General features: G+C 36.4%; 1 protein-coding gene across 1 annotated transcript in view; it reads right to left on the bottom strand.

Moving 5' to 3' along the window:
- The window catches only part of RLF (RLF zinc finger), an 83,066-nt gene that overhangs the window by 51,529 nt on the left and 12,726 nt on the right, over positions 1 to 18,811 (bottom strand). The gene's annotated exons all lie outside the window — the stretch shown is intronic.

Here is an 18,811-nt window from a genome sequence, read left to right on the forward strand (position 1 = left end):
TTTTTCCCCTTAGATTCCATATATATGTGTTAGCATAAGGTATTTGTTTTTCTCTTTCTGACTTACTTCACTCTGTATGACAGACTCTAGGTCCATCCACCTCATTACAAATAGCTCAATTTCATTTCTTTTTATGGCTGAGTAATATTCCATTGTATATATGTGCCACATCTTCTTTATCCATTCATCTGTTGATGGACACTTAGGTTGCTTCCATGTCCTGGCTATTGTAAATAGAGCTGCAATGAACATATTGGTACATGACTCTTTTTGAATTATGGTTTTCTCAGGGTATATACCCAGTAGTGGGATTGCTGGGTCGTATGGTAGTTCTATTTGTAGTTTTTTAAGGAATCTCCATACTGTTCTCCATAGTGGCTGTATCAATTTACATACCCACCAACAGTGCAACAGTGTTCCCTTTTCTCCACACCCTCTCCAGCATTTACTGTTTGTAGATTTTTTTGATGATGGCCATTCTGACCGGTGTGAGATGATATCTCATTGCAGTTTTGATTCGCATCTGGTTTGTTTAGAGGATTCTATTTTCATCACTTAATGAATTGTTTCTGCTGAGTTAAAGAAAAGGCAGACTGCTCTTTTGACATGAGAATAAATCTAAGAATAAAGCCATAAAACGCCTATAGTTGTTCTCACTAGAGGTCTGGAGTTACCATCTCTGAAATTCAGTAGCGTTTCATTAATACAACATTAAATTGAACACCAACCATGTGCCAATACACTGGGTATACAAGGATAAGAATATGATCCCTGACTTACACAAGAGACTTATTGCTGAGTGTAGCCCTCTCAGCTCTTTTTTCTACACACGTAGAACTTATTAGGCTTAATTTATACTTACCAATTTATAAAAGGTTGAGGTTTTTATTTTTAATGAAGTTTATTTCAAAAACTAATATATATGCCAAATGCCAGTTCATTTGTTTACAATGGGGGACAGTCATATTACCACCTATGGTCCCCATTCCCCATACTTTGACATAAGAGGTTATCTGGTGAGTTTAAAATCTAAAAAAAGGAAAACACAACCACAATAAAGCCTGATAAATTACATGTGTTCAAATGACGACAGAAAGCTGGCTTCTGTTCTCTTTGGACAGTGTGGAAAATCTGCCAAATTCTGGTTTGGGGTCTCTCTTTCTAGGTTCCACAAAGTTGCTCTCCCTACTATTAATATATTTCTTTCCTCTAACAACTGAATAGGTTTTGCTAATGCTTAACTGATACATCTCGTTAGGTTAAGACTTGAATTGTGCAAGTTTTCCCCCCCAGAACACACATTCTGACTGGGCTAGGGAGTTAAGGCTACTTCAATAATAATTTCTTCTAACTTCCTGTCTTCTGATTTTTCTGCTTAGCAAACTACCAATAGCTGTGGTGGCACTGCAGGATTCCACTGATCTTCTGCAGTTTTTTCTGCAGTTTTCACAATAACAGCCCCTATATCTGTTCTGATAATTAAGAACTGACTAGTCTTGATTATTTAAAACAAACAAACAAACTTAACAGGGAAATATATGATCAACCATTATACCACATACAGTAAAAGCTCTCTTAACTAACACACTGGATTATCTGATCTTTGCATACTTGACTGATCAAGCCAGTTAAGCTATTTTAGTACACCCATTTCAATTCAGTATCTTGCTGCTTTATCACAGTCACTTTAGAGAAGTGGGCTCTTTCTGTATTTTCAGAAAAGCATTATGTCCCCATCTAATCAAATCCCAAATTTTAGTAAAATAAGAAAAAATAATAATAACAGGATCATAAAACTGACCCCACAACAATCCTTTCTAGCTAAAACAGTGAAGAGAAGGAATGCAGAATCATGTGCTTATCAGTTACATAAAAAAGATTTCACATAATCTCTCTGAAGAAATTTATTAAAATCTATGTCAGAAAGAGATTGTTTTAGATCAGCAAATTACTTACTGTCTGCATTGGTTAATCTGAAAACCAGAGGGCTTTACAAATTTATATTCAGTAGCAGATTTTATGCTCCGGAGGTCAGATTTATCTTATCAATCTTTACAGGCCTAACACTCTTCTACCCCCTTCCATCTCCATAGGACATTCAAGTCTCATTAAATGTTTACTGAATAAATTTACCATTTTACTGAATAAACTCATCATTCTATTCATTTGACAAATATTTTTTGAGCGCCTACTCTAGTAAGGAGTTAGGTACTGGGGGGAAAGAGATGGGGGCCTATCCTCGTGGAGCTTTCAGAATGAGTCAACACAGCATGATAGTTGAAACCACACATGCAAATTAACCAACTACTGGCTAAAGTATGCAAAGAGAAGGGCATAGTGCATACAGATGAGGTTATTCTTTCCACAGTCCACCTTCCCACTCAGAAGCTCCTGCCACCAATCTAGTATCTTCTGACACAGACAATCCAATAAGACTCCCAACAAGTTACACAATTTCAAAGATTCAATACCCCATGACTATTTATGTTTACGTTTTTCCCTATACTGATTTATATATTTTTTATATTCCTAAATGTTTTCCCCCCTTACATGTTAATCACATTAAGGAGGTGTCCTTAACATGTCTGGACATTGGAAGAATCACTGGAACAATCTTCATTATCATCTTTTTTAAAAATGCAAGATGAAACTGAATGAATTACAGCCATCCAAATGACATTTTAAGTACCTCATGTAAACAAAATTCCATCAGAAGCAGAAAAGAAAAATGGAAGTCTCTTATTTTTCTTTAGACATTTAAATTTTAGACACCAACAAAACTGAATAAGAAAGGGGCAATAAATGATAACTATGACTCCCTCAAGTTCACTGGCATTCTTCAGAGACCAAATTAATGGCCTCTTCTCTTTGTTTCAGTAAATGCATTTACGCTACAAAAGCTTACTATGTGGCAATACTGTGCTGGGTACTAGAGATGAAGACTCTTATCCTGCCCTTAAAGAACTAAATACACTGAGAGGTCAGATAAATTAGCCCAATCAGGTACCATCTTTGATTATTTTAAACATTCTTACTGGGGTGCTCTCATTCATATCCAAGTCCTTGCTATATACCTCAAATGCCTGTTAGACATTTCCATCTGGATGTCCTAGTCAAATCTAAAATTCAACATGTTGAAAACAAACATCTTCCCCAGCAAATATGTTCTTCCTCCTATGTTCCATCTGCTTCTTTTCAGGAGCCAGAGCTAAAAAAACCTGTCCTTGAAACCACCACACCAAAGTTTGCTGATTCAACTGCAGAAATACCTTTGTCTGTGATCTTATGCTTTATTTCTACAGACAGTAACCTAGACCAGGCCCCCAACATCCCTCACCTGGAATGCTACAACAGTTTACTTCTCTAGGCTAAATATCCTCCAGTTCTGTGTATGTGTTGTAGTCATAACATATTTGTACCCCAAAAAATTAATGCACAGGGAAAATAACTAGAAGGAACTCAGCTAATACGGTTATTAGCACTGGAGTAGTAGTAGGATTATAAACAATTTTCTATCATTTTTATAATTTTCTGAAATTCTTCCCAAATTTTCTTTAATAAGTATTATGTTTACAGTGAAGGAAAGAATCTCTTCCCTATCCCAATTCTATCTATATTCCTCACTACATGGTTTCATACATTCCTTACTACATGGTTTCAAAGAGACTGGTAGCATCCTATTCTCTGAACCTATCAAGGAAGGAGAATTCTTTTCTTCATGATGGTCACATTTTATGCAGGGATGCATTCCAATTTAAAACTCAAATGGTTCAAGACTAATTTTTCCGGTGGAATAACCATAGTTATTGTTTTTGAGCACACAGTATGCACTAGGTATCTTCCTAAGAGCTTTACATGCTACGAACATTTAATACAACAACCTGAAGAGCTAGGTGATTTATCATCAGCTCATTTTTTTTTTTTACATCTTTATTGGAGTATAATTGCTTTACAATGGTGTGTTAGTTTCTGCTTTATAACAAAGTGAATCAGTTATACATATACATATGTTCCCATATCTCTTCCCTCTTGCATCTCCCCTCCTCCTACCCTCCCTATGCCACCCCTCTATGTGGTCACAAAGCACCGAGCTGATCTCCCTGTGCTATGCGGCTGCTTCCCACTAGCTATCTATTTTACGTTTGGTAGTGTATATATGTCCATGCCACTCTCTCACTTTGTCACAGCTTACCCTTCCCCCTCCCCATATCCTCAAGTCCATTCTCTAGTAGGTCTGTGTCTTTATTCCTGTCTTACCCTAGGTTCTTCATGACATTTTTTTCCCTTAAATTCCATATATATGTGTTAGCATACGGTATTTGTCTTTCTCTTTCTGACTTACTTCACTCTGTATGACAGACTCTAGGTCCATCCACCTCATTACAAATAGCTCAATTTCGTTTCTTTTTATGGCTGAGTAATATTCCATTGTATATATGTGCCACATCTTCTTTATCCATTCATCCGATGATGGACACTTAGGTTGTTTCCATGTCCTGGCTATTGTAAATAGAGCTGCAATGAACATTTTGGTACATGACTCTTTTTGAATTATGGTTTTCTCAGGGTATACACCCAATAGTGGGATTGCTGGGTCATATGGTAGTTCTATTTTTAGTTTTTTAAGGAACCTCCATACTGTTCTCCATAGTGGCTGTACTAATTCACATTCCCACCAGCAGTGCAAGAGTGTTCCCTTTTCTCCACACCCTCTCCAGCATTTACTGTTTCTAGATTTTTTGATGATGGCCATTCTGACTGGTGTGAGATGGTATCTCATTGTAGTTTTGATTTGCATTTCTCTAATGATTAATGATGTTGAGCATTCTTTCATGTGTTTGTTGGCAGTCTGTATATCTTCTTTGGAGAAATGTCTATTTAGGTCTTCTGCCCGTTTTTGGATTGGGTTGTTTGTTTTTTTGTTATTGAGCTGCATGAACTGCTTGTAAACTTTGGAGATTAATCCTTTGTCAGTTGCTTCATTTGCAAATATTTTCTCCCATTCTGAGGGCTGTCTTTTGGTCTTGTTTATGATTTCCTTTGCTGTGCAAAAGCTTTGCAGTTTCGTTAGGTCCCATTTGTTTACTTTTGTTTTTAATTTCCATTTCTCTAGGAGGTGGGTCAAAAAAGGATCTTGCTGTGATTTATGTCATAGAGTGTTCTGCCTATGTTTTCCTCTAAGAGTTTGATAGTTTCTGGCCTTACATTTAGGTGTTTAATCCATTTTGAGCTTATTTCTGTGTATGGTGTTAGGGAGTGATCTAATCTCATACTTTTACATGTACCTGCCCAGTTTTCCCAGCACCACTTACTGAAGAGGCTGTCCTTTCTCCACTGTACATTCCTGCCTCCTTTATCAAAGATAAGGTGACCATATGTGCGTGGGTTTATCTCTGGGCTTTCTATCCTGTTCCATTGATCTATCTTTCTGGTTTTGTGCCAGTACCATACTGTCTTGATTACTGTAGCTTTGTAGTATAGTCTGAAGTCAGAGAGCCTGATTCCTCCAGCTTCATTTTTCATTCTCAAGATTGCTTTGGCTATTCAGGGTCTTTTGTGTTTCCATACAAATTGCAAAATTTTTTGTTCTAGTTCTGTGAAAAATGCCAGTGGTAGTTTGATAGGGATTGCACTGAATCTGTAGATTGTTTTGGGTAGTAGAGTCATTTTCACAATGTTTATTCTTCCAATCCAACAACATGGTATATCTTTCCATCTATTTGTATCATCTTTAATTTCTTTCATCAGTGTCTTATAATTTTCTGCATACAGGTCTTTCGTCTCCTTAGGTAGGTTTATTCCTAGATATTTTATTCTTTTTGTTGCAATGGTAAATGGGAGTGTTTTCTTGATTTCACTTTCAGATTTTTCATCATTAGTGTATAGGAATGCCAGAGATTTCTGTGCATTAATTTTGTATCCTGCTACTTTACCAAATTCACTGATTAGCTCTAGTAGTTTTCTGGTAGCATCTTTAGGATCCCCTATGTATAGTATCATGTCACGTGCAAACAGTGACAGCTTTATTTCTTCTTTTCCGATTTGGATTCCTTTTATTTCCTTTTCTTCTCTGATTGCTGTGGCATCAGCTCATTTTTAAAATGGGGAAACCAAAGCACAGAGAGATTAAGTTATTTTCCAAAAGACACCTGGTATTAAATGTTAGGATTTGAACTAGTGTCATCTGACTCCAGAGCCCACACTTAATTACTGTGCTACAAGACTTTTCAGAATGCACAATTCTACAACTATTTTAGATATGTTTTAAAACTCTACTTTCCCCACCAGGTGTTAACTTTAATCTTTTACAGCAAGTAGTATCATGGTCATCATTTGGCCTTCTTCCTGAGAGTTTACAACATTTAATTTCCATTTAAAATGACTGCTTCTGGGGAAAGTTTTCCAGCAATAGTGCTGATTAATACTCCACAGTTCAGAATGCTGGTGGTTCACAAAGAAATGACAAAAAATATCTGGTATTTGTTAAAGCTGCATGTCCTATGGCAACAGGAAATTATGTGACTTTTAATAGAGGAGGATTTTCATTATTTCAAATTTTGCACATAAAACGAGAAATCTTACTGATTTTAATTTCTCAACTCGTGAAATTCCCAGAATTACATAAATTTGAGTAAAATGTGATTGCACTATGACAGACAGGCTTTCAGCAGGGGATAGCACTTGAGCTGGATTTCTGAGGTACAGGTCAAGTTTGAAAATTCAAAAGTGAGGGGAACAGGATTCCAAGTAGACAGTAACTTGAACAAAGTCAGAAAACACCAATAGAACAGATAGGGCAAACAGTGACAAGACTTTACATCCGTTGGTGAGGAAGCACGGGAGGTTTCCCTAGAAGAGACTAAGCTGGGTGTGAGATGGAATGGGAAGAGAACAGCTGGCTGCTTACATTCAGAAAGTGGCCAGAGTAAATTACAACTTTTAAGTCTTTTACATATGTTGCTATTAGGCCCCACCTCACACTTTCTATATTGGTTACAGTTGTTTTTTTAAAATCTAGAAATATTACTTACTTATTACTCTGTCTACCTACCTATTCATCTATCCTGGATTCAGTTCATCATCCCAGCCTACCAAGATTATTTTTAGATAGTAATTCTGTCATGGGATTTAACTATGCTTTCTAACTTCATTTCATTTTCAAAAATATCTTTTGCTGTTTTTTCATAAAATTAATATCCTTTATTGTTTAAGAAATATGGATCAACAGAGAAGTAAAAATAAAAATGTCAACAATCTACACTATCACTACCCAAAAGTAGACCACTGTTAACAGGTAATATTAAGTTTGAGGGCTTTTTAATGCCTAAATAGCAGTATTTTAATGGACTCAAACTATACATTGTTTTGTAAAATTTTCTTCAACATCAGTATTTTTATAGTTCATGTGTGTATCACAGTTTATTACTCAAGTCCCTGTTTCTGGGCATGATGGTTTCTAACTCTGCATTATTATATATAATATTTAGGACAATGTTCTATAAATGGAATTGCTGGGTCAAAGGATGCATAATTCTTAAGACTACATAGTGCCAAATTCTGCACCAGAAAATTTGTTCCAATTTACATTCCTATTATTTATGTAAGATAGTAACAGACTGAGGAACTGTTACAATTATTGTACATTACAACCTAAATACAACTTTTTGAGGGTCAACTGGATAAGGGAAATACATTATTTTGTTTATTCAATTTATCATCTTTTCATTACTACTGTGGTTGAATGAAAATTTTCATGTTTCCTTTACAGCACCCATATGGTATCTTCATTTCAGTTATCAATAACAGTAAGGAAGAGAGCTTGGATGAGAACAGCATCAACAGTTAATCTTCCCGAAAAACTGAAGAGGTAATACATCCTAGCTCATTCTATGAGGCCAGCATTACCTTGATACAAAAGCCAGACAAAGACTACAAGTAAAGAAAACTACAGATCCATAGGTCTTATGAACACTGATACAAAAATCATCAACAAAATACTAGCAAACTGAATTCAATGCCATATTAAAATGGATTATACACTATGACCAAGTGGGATTTATTCCTGGAATGCAAGGATGGTAAAGCATATAAAAATCAATTAGTGCACTACACCACGTTAAGAGCATGAAGGGAAAAAACCTCACATGATCACCTCCACTGATGAAGAGTGTTTGAAAAATTCAACAATCTTTCATGCATGATTAAAAAAAAAAACACTCAACAAACTAGGAGTAGAAGAAAATTACCTCCACATAATATAGACCATGAATGAAAAACCCTAACATTATATTCAATGGTGAAAGACTAAAAGCTTTTCCTTTAAGGTCAGGAAGAAGGATATCCACATTCACCACTTCTATTCAATACAGTACTGGAAGTCCTAGTGAGAGCAATTAGGCAAGAAAAAGAAATAAAAGGCATCCAAATTGGAAAGAAAAATACAGTATCACTGTTTGCAGATGACATGATTTTACATATATTAAATATTCCACACCAAAAAAACTATTCATATAAACAAGTTCAGCAAAGTTGCAGGATATAAAATCAACATACAAAAACCAGTTGTGTTTTTTGTTCTTGGCCACGCCGCACAGCTTGCAGGATCTTAGTTCCACAACCAGGGATCAAACCCGGGTCCACAGCAGTGAAACCACACAGTCCTAACAACTGGACTGCCAGGGAATTCCCTCAGTTGTGGTTTTATACACTAACAATAAATAATCTGAAAAGGAAGTTAACTATTCCATTTACAATCACATCAAAAAAACAGGAATAAACCAAGGAAGTGAAAGACTTGCACACTGAAAACTATTAGAACTTGATGAGAGGGCTTCCCTAGTGGCACAGTGGTTAAGAATCCGCCTGCCAATGCAGGGGATACGGGTTCGAGCCCTGGTCCGGGAAGATCCCACATGCCGTGAAGCAACTAAGCCCATGCGCCACAACTACTGAGCCTGCGCTCTAGAGTCCACGAGCCACAACTACTGAGCCTGAGTGCCACAACTACTGAAGCCCGCGTGCCTAGAGCATGTGCTCCACAACAACAGAAGCCACTGCAAGGAGAAGCCAGCACACCACAATGAAGAGTAGCCCCCGCTCACAGCAACTAGAGAAAGCCCGCGCACAGCCACGAAGACCCAGTGCAGCAGCAATCAATCAATAAATAAATTTATATATTAAAAAAACTTGAAGAGAGATATTAAAGAAGACACAAATAAATGGCAAGACATGTCATGAAAATGTCCATGGATTGAAATACAATATTGTTAAGATGTCAATACTATACAAAGCAACCCACAGATTCAATGCAATCCCTATCAAAATCCCAGTGACTTTTTTTGGGGGGGTAGAAATAGAAAAATCCATCCTAAAATTAACATAGAATCTCAAGGGACCTTGAACTTGAGACAAACTTGAAAAAGAAGAATGAAGTTGTAAATCTTATACTTTCTGATTTCAAAATTTACTACAAAGCTACAGTAATCAAAGCAGTGTGTACTCAAGTAAAGACGGACACACAGACCAATGAAATAGAGGAGTCCAGAAATAAACCCTCGCATATATGGTCAAATGATTTTCCAGGGTGCCAAGACCATTCAGTGTGGGAAAGGACAGTCTTTTCAACAAACAGTGTTGGGAAAATTGAATATCCATATGCAAAAGAATTAGACTCTTACCTTATACCATAAATTAGCTCAAAATAGATCTAAGATCAGACTGCAAAGGCAAAAGAAATAAAAGCAAAAATAAACAAATGGGACCTAATGAAACTTAAAAACTTTTGCACAGCAAACAAAACCATCAACAAAATGAAAAGACAACCTATGGAACAGGAGAAAATATTTGCAAATGATGTGACTGACAAAGGGTTAATATCCAAAATATACCAACAACTCCTACAACTCAGTATCAAAAAACCAAACAACCCAATCAAACAATGGGCAGAAGAACTCAACAGACATCTCTCCAAAAAGACACACAGATGATCAACAGGCACATGAAAAGATACTCAACGTCACTAATTATCAGAGAAATGCAAATCAAAACCACAATGAGATATCACCTCACATCAGTCAGAATGGCTATCATCAAAAAGTCTACAAATAACAAATGCTGGACAGAATGTGGAGAAAAAGGAACCCTACTACACTGTTGGTGGGAACGTAAACTGGTGCAGCCACTATGGAAAAAAGCGTGAAGATTCCTTTAAAAACTAAAAATAAAGCTACCATACCATCCAGCAATTCCACCTCTGGGCATATATCCTGAAAAGACAAAAACTCTGATTTGAAAAGATACATGTACCCCAATGTTCATAGCAGCATTATTCACAATACCCAAGATGGAAACAACCCAAGCGCCCACCAAGAGACAACTGGCTTAAGAAGATGTGGTATGTGTGTGTGTGTATACATACACACACACACACACACACACCACAACAACAGAATATTACAGTCATAAAATAGAATGAAATATTGCCATTTGCAGCAACATGGATGGACCTAGAGAATATCATACTAAATGAAGTCAGTCAGACAGAGAAAGACAAATATCACATTGATATCACTTATATGGGGAATCTAAAAAATAATAAAAATGAATCTATATACGAAACAGACACAGAAAACAAACTTATGGTTACCAAAGGGGAAGGGAGGGATAAATTAGGAGTACTATGGGATTAACAGATACAAACTGCTACATATAAAACAGATAAGCAGGGCTTCCCTGGTGGCACAGTGGTTAAGAATCCCCCTGCCAATGCAGGGGACACTGGTTTGAGCCCTGGTCCAGGAAGATCCCACATGCCGCGAGGCAAGTAAGCCTGTGCGCCACAACTACTAAGCCTGCACTCTAGACCCTGCGAGCCACAACTACTGAAGCCCATGCGCTTAGAGCCCGGGCTCCACAACAAGAGAAGCCACCGCAATGAGAAGCCTGCGCACCGCAACGAAGACCCAATGCAGCCAAAAATAAATAAATTAAATAAATAAAAAACAAAACAAAAAAAACAGATAAGCAGCAAGGATTTACTGTATATCACAGGAAACTATATGCAATATCTTGTAATAACCTATAATGGAAAATAATCTGAAAAATATATGTATAATAATTTTACTGTACACTGGAAGCTAACACAATATTGTAAATCAACTACACTTCAATTAAAAAAAGAAAAGAAAAAGGGAAAAAATAGATCTAAGAGCTAAAAATCATAAAACGCTTGGAAGAAAACAGTGGAAAAGCTTCCTGATATTGGACTTGGAAATGATTTCTTAGTCATGATACTGAGAGCACACGTAACAAAAGTATAAACAGATAAACTGAGCTATATCAAAATTAAAAACTTTTGTACCCCGAAATTTGGATACTATCCATGTGGTAAAAAGAAAACCTGCAAAACAGGTGAAAATATCTGCAAGTCATCTATCTGTTAATGGATTAATATCCAAAATATATAAAGCTTTAAAACTCAACAACAACAAAACCCAATTAATAATGGGCAAAGGACTTAAACAGACATTTCTCCAAAGAAGATACACAAATGGCCAATAAGCACATGAAAAAATGTTCAACATCAGTAAGTAGGAAATGCAAATCAAAATCACAGTGAGATACCATTTCACACTCATTAGGATAGTTATTACCAAAAACAAACAGAAAATAACAATTGTTTGCAAAAATGTGGAGAATTTGGAACCCCTGTGCATTGTTGGTGGGAATGTAAAATGGTTCAGCCACTGTGCAAAAGTATGATGGTTTCTCCAAAAATTAAACAGAATTACCATATGATCTAGTAATTTCACTTCTGGATATACACCCAAAAGAACTGAAAGCAGTGACCTGAAGAGCTATTTGTTCCCATGTTCATAGCAGCATTATTTACAATAGGTGGACGCAATCCAAGAATCCATCAAGGGATAGATGAACAAATTGTGGTATAACAGTGGCATATTATTCAGCCTTAAAAAGAAAGGAAATTTGACACATGCTACAACCTCGATGAATCTTAAAGCCATTACGCTAAGTGAAATAAGCAAGTCACGAAGAGACATAGGTTTCCACTTATAAAAATGCACCATAGTCAAATTCATAGAGGCAGAAAGCAGAATGGTGGTTACCAGAGGCAGGGGAGAGGGACGAATGGGGGATTAATGTCTGATGAGTTCAGAGGTTCAGTGTGGGAAGATGAAAATGTTCTGAAGATGAATGGTGGTGACAGTTGCATAACAACATAACATACTTAATGCCACTGTGAACTGTATGCTTAAAAATAGCTAAAGTGAAAAATTTTATATTATGCATACTTTACTACAATATAAAAAAATACCCAAAAAAGTTAACTTTATGTCTTAAGATTTAAGAAGAGCAATTTTCAAGAAACAGAAGTGCATAAGCATGATTAGGAAGACTGGGGAAAGAGAAGGATAAATTCAAATACCCCACATTTCTGTTTTAGTAAGTCACTAGTACTAAAGAGACTGATCTAGAATACCTCTTAAATCTTGAGATTTTTAAATCCAAGCTTTATCACACGGGGGAAGAGGATCACAATTCTGAGGCAGTTGTGTAATAGAGTGAAATAACATGCCTTTCGGCTGTGGATTAAAACCTCTACCCCCCATCATTTGCCAGCTAACCTCTCTGGGTCTTGATTTTTAAAAATCACTTAACTGAAATGACTGAGTACTCATTTTGCACCAGACATTGCACAATACAGCTTAAAAAACTGTGGCAAAATACACATAACAAAACTTACTACCTTAACCATTTTTTTAAGTGTACAGTTCTATGACATTAAGTATATTTACACTGCCGTGCTACCATCACCAACATCCATCCACAGAACTTGTTTCACCTTGCAAAACTGAAACTGACCCATTAAACAATAACTCCCCATTTCCCCTTCCCTCCAGCCCCTGGCAATCACCATTCTACTTCCTGTCTCTATGTGTAACATAGCTTTCATAACATTGTATTTTCTGTTTGAAAAAAGCAACACAAGAGTGTGGTAACGGCATCAGGGTATACAAATAGATCAACAGAACCGAATAAAGTCCAGAAACAGACCTACATACATATGGCTAATTGATTTTCAGCAAAGCGCAAAGGCAATTTCTCAATTCAATGGGAAAGCAGTCTTTTCAACAAATGATTCTGTAACATTGAGATGTTCATATTTTTAGAAAAATGACTTCCACCCATCACTCACACAATACACAAAAATTAACTCCAAATGGATCACAGATCTAAATGTAAAACCTAAAACAGTAACATTTATAGAAGAGAACATAGAAAGCTTTTGTGCTCTTGGGTTAGGCAGATTTCTCAGACATAACATGAAAAATACAATCAATAAAAGAACAAGTTGGGCTTCCCTGGTAGCTCAGTGGTTAAGAATAGGCCTGCCAATGCAGGAGACACGGGTTCGAGCCCTGGTCCGGGAAGATCCCACATGCCGCAGAGGAACTAAGTCCGTGCGCCACAACTACTGAGCCTGTGCTCTAGGGCCCGCGAGCCACAACTACTGAAGCCCGCGCGCCCTAGAGCCCGTGCTCTGCAACAAGAGAAGCCACCTCAATGAGAAGCCTGTGCACCGCAACAAAGAGTAGCCCCTGCTCACCACAACTAGAGAAAGCCCGCGCACAGCAACGAAGACCCAACACAGCCAGAAATAAATAAAATTAATTAATTAATAAAAATAAATAAAAGAACAAGTTAATAAACTGAGCTTTATCAAAATTAAGAACTTGTGTCCTTCAAAAGACACTGTTAAGAGAATAAAAAGACAAACCACAGCCTAGGAGAATACATGCCAACAAGCAAGCCATGGCTTGGCTGCTCTTATGCCCATCTAGTAATGCAGGACATTTCGTTCCTGTTAGTGTCTCACCCAGTTTTTCTCTGAAGTTCTTGATAGTGTCTCTCATGCGTTTAGAACAGTTCTGTCCACAATGTGTGTCTGCCACCATGTTGTTCTGCCTCAGTTCATCCTTGTCATGATCTGCTCCTTCTAAGCTGGTAGAGAGCACCTCAGGCTTTCTCCATGCCCACATCAACACAATGGAATCTGTGTCACAGCCAAGGGTGTTCCCTCCAGAGATCCCAAGTGAACCAGAGGCAGAATGTGTGTAATTTAAAAGTGATACAAATCACCATCCCCAATCTGTCTACCCTTTGCCACCTAAGTCACAACATTTAAAGAAGGAAAAAAAGAAGAATATATTGCATAAAGGACTTGGGTCCAAAAACACACACATACACCCCTCAAAACTCAACGGTAAGAAAAGAGACAATCCAATTTTTTCAAATGAGCAAGAGTTGAAAAGATACATTCCCAAAGAAGATACATGGTTGGTAACTAAGCACATGAAAAGATACTCAACAGAAGTCATTAGGGAAAGGCAAATGAGAACCACAATGAGCTGCCACTAATTTTAAAATGGCTAAAGCTAAAAAGACTGGCCACACCAAGTGCTGATCAGGAGGTGGAAAACTAGAACTCTCATACATTGTTGGTAGGAATGTAAAATGATACAACTACTCTCAAAAACCTGACATGTGACCCAGCCATTCCAGTTATTTACCCAAGAGAAAGAGAAGGCGTTTGTTCACACAAAGACTTACACATGAATGTTCATAGCAGCTTTGTCTGTATTAGCTAAAAACTGGAAACAAGCCAAATATACCAACAGGTGAATAAACAAATCATGATAAAGCCATAGAATGAATACTCAGCAATGAAAGGAATTAATTATTAATATATACATCATAAAAGAATTTCAAAATAATTATACTGCAAGAAACCAAAAAGAGACTTACAGGTTTATTTATGTAAAATTCTAAAAATGCAATATAATCTATATATAGAGAAAGCAGCATAGCTGAGTGAGGATGTTATGGTTATGTACGGGAGGAAAGTAAGAAAGAGGAAATACAATGGGAGTAGAAAGAAAGTTCTAGGAGTGACGGATATATTTGTTATCTTGATTGTGGTTTCATGGGTATACAGATATGCCAAAGCTTATCAAATTGTTCATTTTAAATATGAGCAGTTTACTGTATGTCAATTATACCTCAATAAAGCTTTTTTAAAAAAAACACAATGCTCCACAAAATGCACAAAATCATAAAAGGAATTTAAATAAATTTTACATTTCAATTGTCAGATTTACTATTTTTACTGCAATAAAGTGTAAAAATTCTGTGCATAAAAATAATATAAGGGACTTCCCTGGTGGCACAGTGATTAAGAATCCTCCTGCCAATGCAGGGGACATGGGTTCAAGCCCTGGTCTGGGAAGATCCCACATGCCGTGGAGCAACTAAGCCCGGGAGTCACACCTCCTGAGCCTGCGTGCTACAACTACTGAAGCCCACATGCCTAGAGCCCGTGCTCCACAAGGGAAGTCACTGCATCTCAATGAATAGCCCCCACTCGCCGCAACCAGAGAAAGCCCACGTGCAGCAATGAAGACCAATGCAGCCAAAAATAAATGAAATGTTAAAAAAAAGTTTAAAAATTACGTTAAAAATAATGATATAAAAAGTGAAAAGATAAACAGAAGAAAAGATAATTCCAAAGTAATGACCAACAAAAAATTCATATCTAGAATATAATTTCATAAAAACTGTTAAGAAAACCCAAATGAAAAATGAGCAAAAAATAGGAAAAAGTAATTCAGAAAAGAGGAAATCTGAATAGCAATAAATATAACCAAAAAGATAAGCAACTCCTCACAAGTAAACAGAAAAAAAAATTAAAACCACAATGAGATACCACAGTCTATCCATCAGAACGGCTACAATTAAACTGTCGACTATACAAAGTATTGGCAAGAATGAAGGGCAATGGTAACTTTCATACACTGATAACTGCACAAACTGCTACAAATACTTTGGAGAGTAACTTGGCAGTATTTATTATAGTTGAAGATAGGCTTATATATGAAGCTAGCAATTCCACTGTAAGCATATACCCTAAAAGAAATTCTTGCAGCCATGTATAAACATATAAGGAAAAGATATCTACCCCAGCAGTTAATGTAAATGCCTCTAAATCCATCAGTAAAAGAATGGACAAATGAACTGATATATTTACATAATGAAATACTACACACCAGTGAAAAATGAAAGTATCAAGACTATACATACCAAAAACTATACATACACACTAGATACACCTTAGAAACATTATGTTGAATTCAAAAAGCTTCAGAATACATACAGTACATCATTTAAGCAAAGCTGAAAAATATAAGAAATAATATTACACATTATATTAAAATACACAAATACAAAGTAAAGAGATGGAGGAGAGATTAAATAGCAAAATCAGGATGATGGTGGGAGGGAGATGATGTCTGTAACAGGGTACATAGGTAGCTTCAATTATTTTATTTCTTAGGTTGTGTTCATTTTAGTATGCACTTTACTACCTGTATCCTGGAAATATTTGATTTTTTTGAAAAGTAACATACCATTCAAAGTTCTGAGCAAAACTGATTTTCAACCTAGATTCCTACACCCAGCCTAACTAACACAAAAGAGAGGGGAAACCTCCTCAGGAAGCTACTGGAGGGTAACTCCTCACACCCCAAATAGGGGAGTAAAACAAGACAAAGACAGGAGGGCTAGGAAACAGTATCTAACAAAGGAAAGAAGCAAAGACAAGTACTGAAACAATAGTTGATAAAATGAAAAATAATTAAAAAGGGTAATATATAAGTATAAACCGTACAAAAACACAAGAAACATAAAGTGAACGTCCCACTTATTCTTCACTGAAATGCAACAAATGATAACACTTTAACTGTCTTTCAAAACTTTTTCTATACATCATTGCTTTATGAAATGGGATACTATATAGTTTTCTGTTTCTAAAACAACACATCTTGGATACCCTTTCATACCAATACATATAGTACTACCTTTTTGCCTGTTTAAATTTAATTTGAAAAATCCTGAAATACACCAAAAAGGGAAAATCCACTCATAATTCCCCCACTTTAAAATTTTCTATGCAACAAAGAAGTGAAAGATCACACCAGTGCCATCTAATTCTACCACTACTCTCTATCGCCAAATAACCCCAATAAATACAATTTGGTACATATGCCTTATATACATAAACAAAAGCTTTCTAATTCTTTGTAATAATCTCCTGTGCTCAAATGTTTTATGGCTCTGGGGTGTTCAAAGGGTACTTATTTTTTGGCATTTCCAAATCTAAAATATCTTATAAAAGCCCTCATCTAGTCCAAGACGGATTCCTGGCATTCCTGCACTCCCTTAAATTAGTAGGGTCTTCCCTTCTTAACCATACACTTGCTTCCAATTTTCAGTTTGGCAACAAACACTAATGAAGCCGATTATAGAAAAGTGGCACGGAAAATCATTTCTTTATAATCTATACCAATTGGAAAGAGCAATAATGTTGCTTACTCAAAACCATTTATGTTAGACCTAAAAATTATTATGTAATAGTTAAGCAAGGGAATTGTTTTGCTTATGTTCGTGTTACCTAAGGACAAACTCGTTGGAAGGTAGATAAATACATATAACCGTCAAACACTGACTACTGCTCTTTTGTACCAATAAGCATATGTAACAGGAAAAACTGCTTAATATTTATCTTCTCCACTAGACAATAAGCTCACTGCAGACCAGAACCCCAAGTAGCACATAACACGTATTTTGTAATTATTTGCTTTTGATTCTTTGCCCAATTATTAAAGGATATGCTAACTTATTTTTGAAGTTCGATTAAGACAATTTTTCCGATACATATCATTGATTAGCATGAAATATGCCTGTATACTAAAACAAATTCAACTAAGTAGATTGAACTCCCAAATTCTCACTGCTTCCTTCAAACCCTGTAAAGGAGGAGAGCAGCATAATATTGACCAAACTGCACTTGTGGGAATTTTAAAAAGAAAATGCTTAAGATCACAGTATTTTTTAGAAAGATGCTCACATCAGATTACAATGATAATCAATTTTGCTTGATAGTAAATAGATATGTCAAAGTTCAGAACTTTATTGATATTACAGCTGTTATATAATATCACACAATATTGATATAATTATTCTGATCCTCGGCTAACATCCTCGACTGAGAGGGAGTTTCTAACTTACAAGTTTTAAACTGGAAAGGGAATGGGGCAGAAAACCTCCAAAGTTCTTCCCCCAAACATAAGATTCTACAATTTTATGAAAACATGGCCAACTTTTTCCCAAGAACTCAAATCCATGTTACAAACTCAAATCACTTTCGATATATGCACATTTCAATAAAATGAAACACAAAATTTAAATGCCAAACAATAAACCAAGTTAAAGCCAACAGCCAAATGAATAAAAAATATTTCATATAGAACGAACTATTAGTTGCAACACATCAAACGCATTATACCTACTATAAACCCCAAAAGGCATCCATATTGCTTCAATGTAATAGAAAGTTACTGTAAATTACACTTCCAGTCTACAAAACTCATCATAGGCTCTCTGAATCTAAAACTATGTTAGCAAATGCTCTGAAAGCATTTAGGTAACTTTTTTCTTTCAGTGAGCTCTACATTGACAGGAAAATGGAGGAAAACCACGCTACATGAAATACTTCTTTGAGAGTCCGCCTGCCGATGCAGGGAACACAGGTTCGTGCCCCAGTCCGGGAAGATCCCACATGCCGCGGAGTGGCTGGGCCCGTGAGCCATGGCCGCTGGGCCTGTGCATCTGCAGAGGGAGAGGCCACAGCAGTGAGAGGCCCGCGTACCGGAAAAAAAAACCAAAAAAAAAAACC

This window comes from Aethalodelphis obliquidens, unplaced genomic scaffold (assembly GCF_003676395.1).
Source record: "Aethalodelphis obliquidens isolate GAN/ISIS:26980383/991018 unplaced genomic scaffold, ASM367639v1 scaffold9, whole genome shotgun sequence".
Taxonomy (NCBI): Eukaryota; Metazoa; Chordata; class Mammalia; order Artiodactyla; family Delphinidae; genus Aethalodelphis; species Aethalodelphis obliquidens.